This window comes from Capricornis sumatraensis, chromosome 10 (assembly GCF_032405125.1).
Source record: "Capricornis sumatraensis isolate serow.1 chromosome 10, serow.2, whole genome shotgun sequence".
NCBI classification, from domain to species: Eukaryota; Metazoa; Chordata; class Mammalia; order Artiodactyla; family Bovidae; genus Capricornis; species Capricornis sumatraensis.
Window position 1 is genome coordinate 98377764 of NC_091078.1, and position 6406 is coordinate 98384169.

Consider the following 6406-nt stretch of genomic DNA (forward strand, 5'->3'; position numbering starts at 1 on the left):
TGAGACGTGGATATGTCAAGGAAGCATAGGCACCAGATGTCACTATAAATTAAGACTGATTTTTATAAGTGCCTCCTTTTTACTATTTTACCATTCATTTATTGCTGTATAAAAATGATCTCAACATTTAAAAGGATAAACATTTGTTTTCCCATACTTTTGAAGGGTCCAAAACCAGGAGTGCCTTAGCTGAATGATTCTGGCTCAGGGTCTCTCATGAAGTCTAGATTTTGGCCAGGGCTACAGTCATCTGGAGGCTTGACGAAGACTTGAGGATTTGCTGCTAAGACAGCTTCCACTCACGTGGCTATTGGCAGGAGTCCTCAGTTTCTCTCACGAAATTTCTAACACAGAATTTCTCCATAGGGCTGCTGAGCACCCTCGGGACATGGTGGCTGGCTTTCCTTAGAGTGAGTGAACTGAGAGAGAGGGTGATAACTCATGTAAGAAGTCACACATCACTTTTACCACATTACAGTCATTAGAAGTGAGTCCATAAGTCCAGCCCAAGGTCAAGAAGAGAGGAATTAAGCTCTAGATTTTTAAAAAGAAGAAAGTCGACGCATTTGTGCGTGTAATTTAGAGCTCTCACATCCACTAAAACTTTGTGTCCAGGAAAAACAAAGCCATTCAGGGAGCAGAGAGGACGCCAATTCAGGGCAGGGGAGCAGGTGGCACTCAGCCAGCAGCCTGGGGGAACGAAAGCTGCTCTCTCTTACTGTTCACGAAAGCTGGGGTTGGCAAAGGACCACCCACAAGCTGGGCACAGGGGCACTGCCAGGGCAACGTGAGCCGTGGAGACCAAACTGGAGTAACGCCCTTTTTTCCCGTTCCCCCTAGACTCTCAGCACCTGTCTACCTGGCCAGCCATATCTCAGTGCTGCCCAGGGCCCACACTGGTTGCCATTCACATGTTTGAGACTCTACTGCTGGCAACTGCCAGGCCCCAAGCAGTCGACTCTCTGCTCGAGAGTTGGTGAGTTAGGGTTAGGGTGTCACTGACCTTCAGCCTGCTGTCCAGCTTGAGATGAGTGGGAGGGGAGGACACACAGGCATCACTGGGGCAGAGAGCGGGGCTGACTGTAGCTGGCCCCCCCTCCCCTGCCCCATGTTCGTGGCCTGCCTTTTCCCCTTGGGTCTGTCGCTCGCTCTGGTCCTGAGAATGTGTCCAGTGGGCAGCAACTGGGCCGAAGCATAGATGTGAGCTCGTTGCTTGGGCAGGCCCATGCCAGACAAGCAGGAAGACCAGGCATTTTCTCTTTTGTTATATAAGTAGTTTCATAAAATATTTACTATCTTGCCCTTTACTAAAAGTTTGCTGATGCTGATCTTGCAGTAAAGCAAATGGTTTTTCCAGGGAAAAAAAAAAAAGATTTGTTTCCACTGTGAATCCAACCTTTGAGCGTCTCTGAAGGTTGACATTGTCCCTCAGGGCCTGAAACACTGGAGGGGAGTGAACCTGTCCACACTTTGTACCTGTGTCCTTTTCTGTTGTAGTGAGGGACACAGTGGATCCCTCCTCTCTCACAGTCCCAAGAATTTTCTTCTCTGGAAGGTGCTCCGTGGTTGTAGACACTGTGGCCAAATCTAGGGAGACTTGTTCTCGTGATTCTGTGCTCACCTTGTGAAGCCAGCTCTCCAGCAGAGCACCGGCATGAGAGTCCTCTTGGAACCACAAATCCTTGCTGTTAAGTTCATTGTGGGCCCAGCCTAAAGCTCTGCCTTCTTATGCTGTCTCAGGAGAGTCTCCTTGGTTGTAGTGTTTTCTCTGAGAGGTTAACGTTTTCTTTGTGTCCAGGGTTTGAGACTGGACCCTGTAGAGGTTAACTTTTCTCTTCTGCTATGGTGTAGTATTGCTTTTGTTTAGTCGCTCAGTCGTGTCTGACTCTTTGCAACCCCGTGGACTGTAGCCTGCCAGGCTCCTCTGTCCATGGGATTCCCCAGGCAAGAATACTGGAATAGGTTACCATTTCCTTCTCCAGGGGATATTCCTGACCTAGGAATAGTGGGTTCTTTACCACTGAGCCACCCGGGAAGCCTTTGGTGTAGTATACTTTGGTGATATTTCTATAGCTCTGCAGAAAGTTCATGCTTAGAAAATTGCATTTTATGTAATTACCTGAAAGAGTGGACTGGATGGAGGTCATGGTACAAAGAAGAGATTAGCTTTGTGAATTTGCCAGGGGACTCTCATTCCCCTCAGGCTGCTAAGCAAGTGGCACCTGCGTCCTGGAATCTGTCTCCTCTCTGGCTCCCCCATCCCCTCTGTGGCTCCAAATGGCTTTTTATCCCTGGATGGAATGACTCATGGGCTCTTGTCATAAAACCACTTTTCCAGTCTCAGCCCCACCCATGGGGCTATGACCTCCTGGGTTAAGGTCAAACCTGCTCAATTGTCTAGGGGCCCCTGGACTTCAGCCCTGTCCTGCACAGGATGCCAGCAGCTGGGCTGGACCTGGGACTCGGGAGCTGGTGTTCCTCCGCTTCCCAGGATCTCTGCTTGTTACAGTGTAGATCCCCAGCATACACAGTCACCACTTACTGTTCTTAGAGTCTCTAGTTTTCATTATGCACATTTGTAAGCAGAACATCTGACAGGCAAAACTTTGACTTAAATCCTGGCACATTCTGAACCCCCTTAGTTGAAGGATAGCACCTCTTTTTCTGCTTGGCAGAAAATGAAAATAATGAACATGGTTAGATGACAGTCAGGATAGACTCTTTCCCACCAAAATACTGAGACTAATGTTGGTTTAGTGAAAAGTGTTAGTCACTCAGTTGTATCCAACTCTTTGTGACCACATGAACTGTAGCCCACCAAGCTCCTCTGTTCATGGACTTCTCCAAACAAGAATAATGGAGTGGGTTGGCCATTCTCTTCTCCAAGGGATCTTCCTAACCCAGGGACTGAATCTGGGTCTCCCACATCGCAGGCAGATTCTTTACTGTCCCAGCCACCAGGTTTACAACTATTTAAAAATGTAACACAAAGGCATCAAGAAGAGGCAATCTCTGTAATTCAGGGACTTTAATTACATATCTCTAAATGCATAGAAATTAATGTACAGATCTGGTTACTTTTTGTGGATTTACTGACCTAAGAAAATTAAAGAAATACCACAAAAGAATCGGAGCCACGACTGGCTGATCTAGAACACACACCCTGGACAGGAAGCGAGTCTTCCAGCTTTAGTGATTCTTGGATGACTGGCTGTCTACACTACTCAAAAGCAGTTCACTTTATTTTGCCCTTGTGGTTTGCTTTTATTTGTAGACTTGGATGATGTGCAGAGATTTCCTCAAAGAAACTAGGCCGCCTGATTCTTTCTCTTTTAACAAGTATTCTCCATTACTGGCTATAGTCTTTAATTTCTTATTTTCAAGCTGATGCTTGGCATTCCTTTATGAAAGCTTTTTTGTCAAAAGTCAAAGCCTTAAGACGTTTGCAGCTTAGGGGAATTCCCTAGTGGTCTAGCGGTTAGGATTCTGTGCTTTCACTGCAGAAGATGTGGGTTCAATCCCTGGTTGGGGAACTAAGATACCACAAGCCACAAGGTGTGGCTTAAAAAAAAAAAAAAAGTGCTCCTGAGCTAAAGGTAACAGAGTAAGGAAAGCGGTGAAAGGAAGATTAAATGCAGAGATTTCTGGTTTGGAGTAAGATGGAACAGGCAGATTCTTTACTGTCTGAGTCAGCAGGGAAGCCCAAGATGAGCAAGCACACTTAACCCATCCCTCCCCCTAAACGCAGCTTTAAAACCAGGACATACGGCACAGAACAGCAATATGAAGTCCCTGAAAAGTAAACAGTTGCAAGAGAAGAAGGGAAGGACACCAGGATTCAAAGTAGCACAGAACCTATGGTCTCTCCCCCATTTTTCCCCCTCAAGTATTCCCCAGCCTGGACTCAAGGTAGCCTGAAACCCAGAATTGAAGACAAAGTACTTAGTTTTTCTCCAGGAGTGAGAATGGGGCTCCCAGTGCTCAGAGACTGGGGGGTAAATCCCTCTCTTTTACCTTTTTCTTTTCTCCACTCTCTCATGCCTCAGCCTGCATAGGATTGTGTAGCAGGAGCTGTGAAGGGCGTTGGGGAGAAGATGGGTGGTGGAGGACGTCAGTCACCCAGACCATGAGAGAGAGGATCCTTCCTCTCTGATCGGAGAAACTGCGGTCCCCAGAGGGTGGAGGGAACTCTCACTGAGTTTTCGCCCTCACTGTCCTCCTGCTGCTTGAACCTGCAGTCATAGGACATGCACGGTGAAGCAGGGCAGCTGAAGTCTCAGGTCTCCAACCAGAGGACTGAAAAGTAAGCCCCAGGAATCTGGAAGGACCAGAGAGATCACCAAGAGGGAGGGGCTCTGGAGAACAACTCTGAAAGGTTGCTTATGAACTCCTGGGCTCATCCCCGAGCTGCACCTCTTCGGATCTGACCCTAAACAGCATGTCCAAGTCTGTTAGAACCGACCACCAGGATGGACCATCACACCGTCCCAGGTGGCCACTAGGTGGCACCCGTGGAGCAGCTGAATAGTGCTGCCAAGTCAAGAGGGCTCTGTTGCGTGAATCCCAACCTCAGGGAGCTGGTTGGAATTCGAGGTCTGAACCCAACCAAACTGATCACCTGCTGTGTGAGTTATCACCTTATTGCCTCTCAGCTCAGAGTGCATCCTTCAGTGTGAGAATTCTGTGGTGTACGATGGAATTCCTCTAAGTATTTGTCCTCTGACGTGAACATCATGTTAACCTTTCTCCAGAGAGGACACTGCAGGGACCGTGTAGTAGGAAGAGGTTTCCTGGTTTTCTCGTGGTGGGTGGCCTACAAGACGAGAGGAAGTTTTTTTTTTTTTTTGCAAATCATACATCTGGCAAAGGACCAGTATCTGGAATATGTAAAGAACTGCCACAACTCAACAATAAAAAGACAAACAGCCCAATTTAAAAAATTGAGCAGAGAATCTGAATAGCCATTTCTCCCGAGAAGGTATACAAATGGCCAATAAGCACATAAAAAGATGTTCAGCATCATTAGCTACCAGGGAAATGCAAACCACAAGACTCCCTTCACACCCACTGCAATGGCTGTGATACAAGGGGAGATGCTAACCATGTCAGCGAGTATGTGGAGCTACTGGGACCCTGAGACACTGCAGATGGGAATGTGAAATGGTGCAAGTGTTTTGGAAAACAGCCTGGCAGTTCCTGAAAAAGTTAAACATAGAATTGACATATGACTCTCCAGTTCTACTCCTAGGTATTTACCCAAGAGAACTGAAAACATATGTCCACACAAAAACTTGCACCATTTGCACCTTTGTGAAAAATTCCCTTTAGGTAAAAGAGTTTGAAGGGAGACAAAAGACAGTCCCAGATGTCAAAAAGGAAAGAAGGGAATCAGTTGAGGTCAGTATTTTCAGCTCTTCAGACTAAACTCACGGACCTCAAATGTTCAGCTGCACAAACTTAAGCCAATTCTCCCACTCATATTGGCAAGCCATTTGTGGAGAGCACAAACTTGAGGCAGAAGAGGAAATATTTGGTTTCGTATCCTCACACTGCTATTTAAAAGTGTCTGGAATTGGAACAGAGAGTATTCACAGCCATACTATTTGCCAGCTGATGCTCTGTGTATTTTGCAGATCAGGAAATGGATTTAGCCAGATTTCAATGCTGTAGGTAGGGGAAGTTTAAAACAATATCTAGAAACTTGTGTTACTTCAATAAGGGAGAAAGTACACCTTAATGGGATGAATATTGAAATGTACTTTTGATCTTTCTTTCTTTTTTTTTTTTTACAGTGAGCAAATAATTACTTAAACAGTAAAGATGAGGTGGGAAAATAAAAAGAAGAGAGAAATGTCATTGAGTGGGCTGAGAGTGAGGCAACCTGGGTGCAAATCTTTTATTCACTTTCATTCACTCACTTATTATTTCAATAAATATTTATGGAGAGCCTACTATGTGCCAGGTGCCATGCTTGGTCTCACCAAGAGGTGATGACCAAGATGTACCTGCGTCTGAATTTTCTTGCATTTAGAAAACCACATAAACAGAGATCAGCAGCTTGTGAGGGTTCAGGTCACAGGGAAAATCTGCAGGACAAGTGCCCAGGCTGTGTGGTTACTCCCAGGCAGGAAAGTGCTCAGTGGGGTTTGGTACAATGCTTGGTTTGTTACTTAATGGTGGTTGGTGTTTAGCCTCAGATAACTGGCATGTGTGTTTTAATTAATTCATCAAATTTATCTTTGAGCATATTACAATGTATTTAGAAGGTCAGATTCTAATAAATTTAATAGAATGTGGAACCATGAAGCTTGAGGAATGCCCAGGGGGCTTTGGGAACCCATGTTTCAGCTGAGGGGTAAAGAGATAAGTGTGATGTTCTAGAGGAGATGACCGCAGTTGAGTGCTA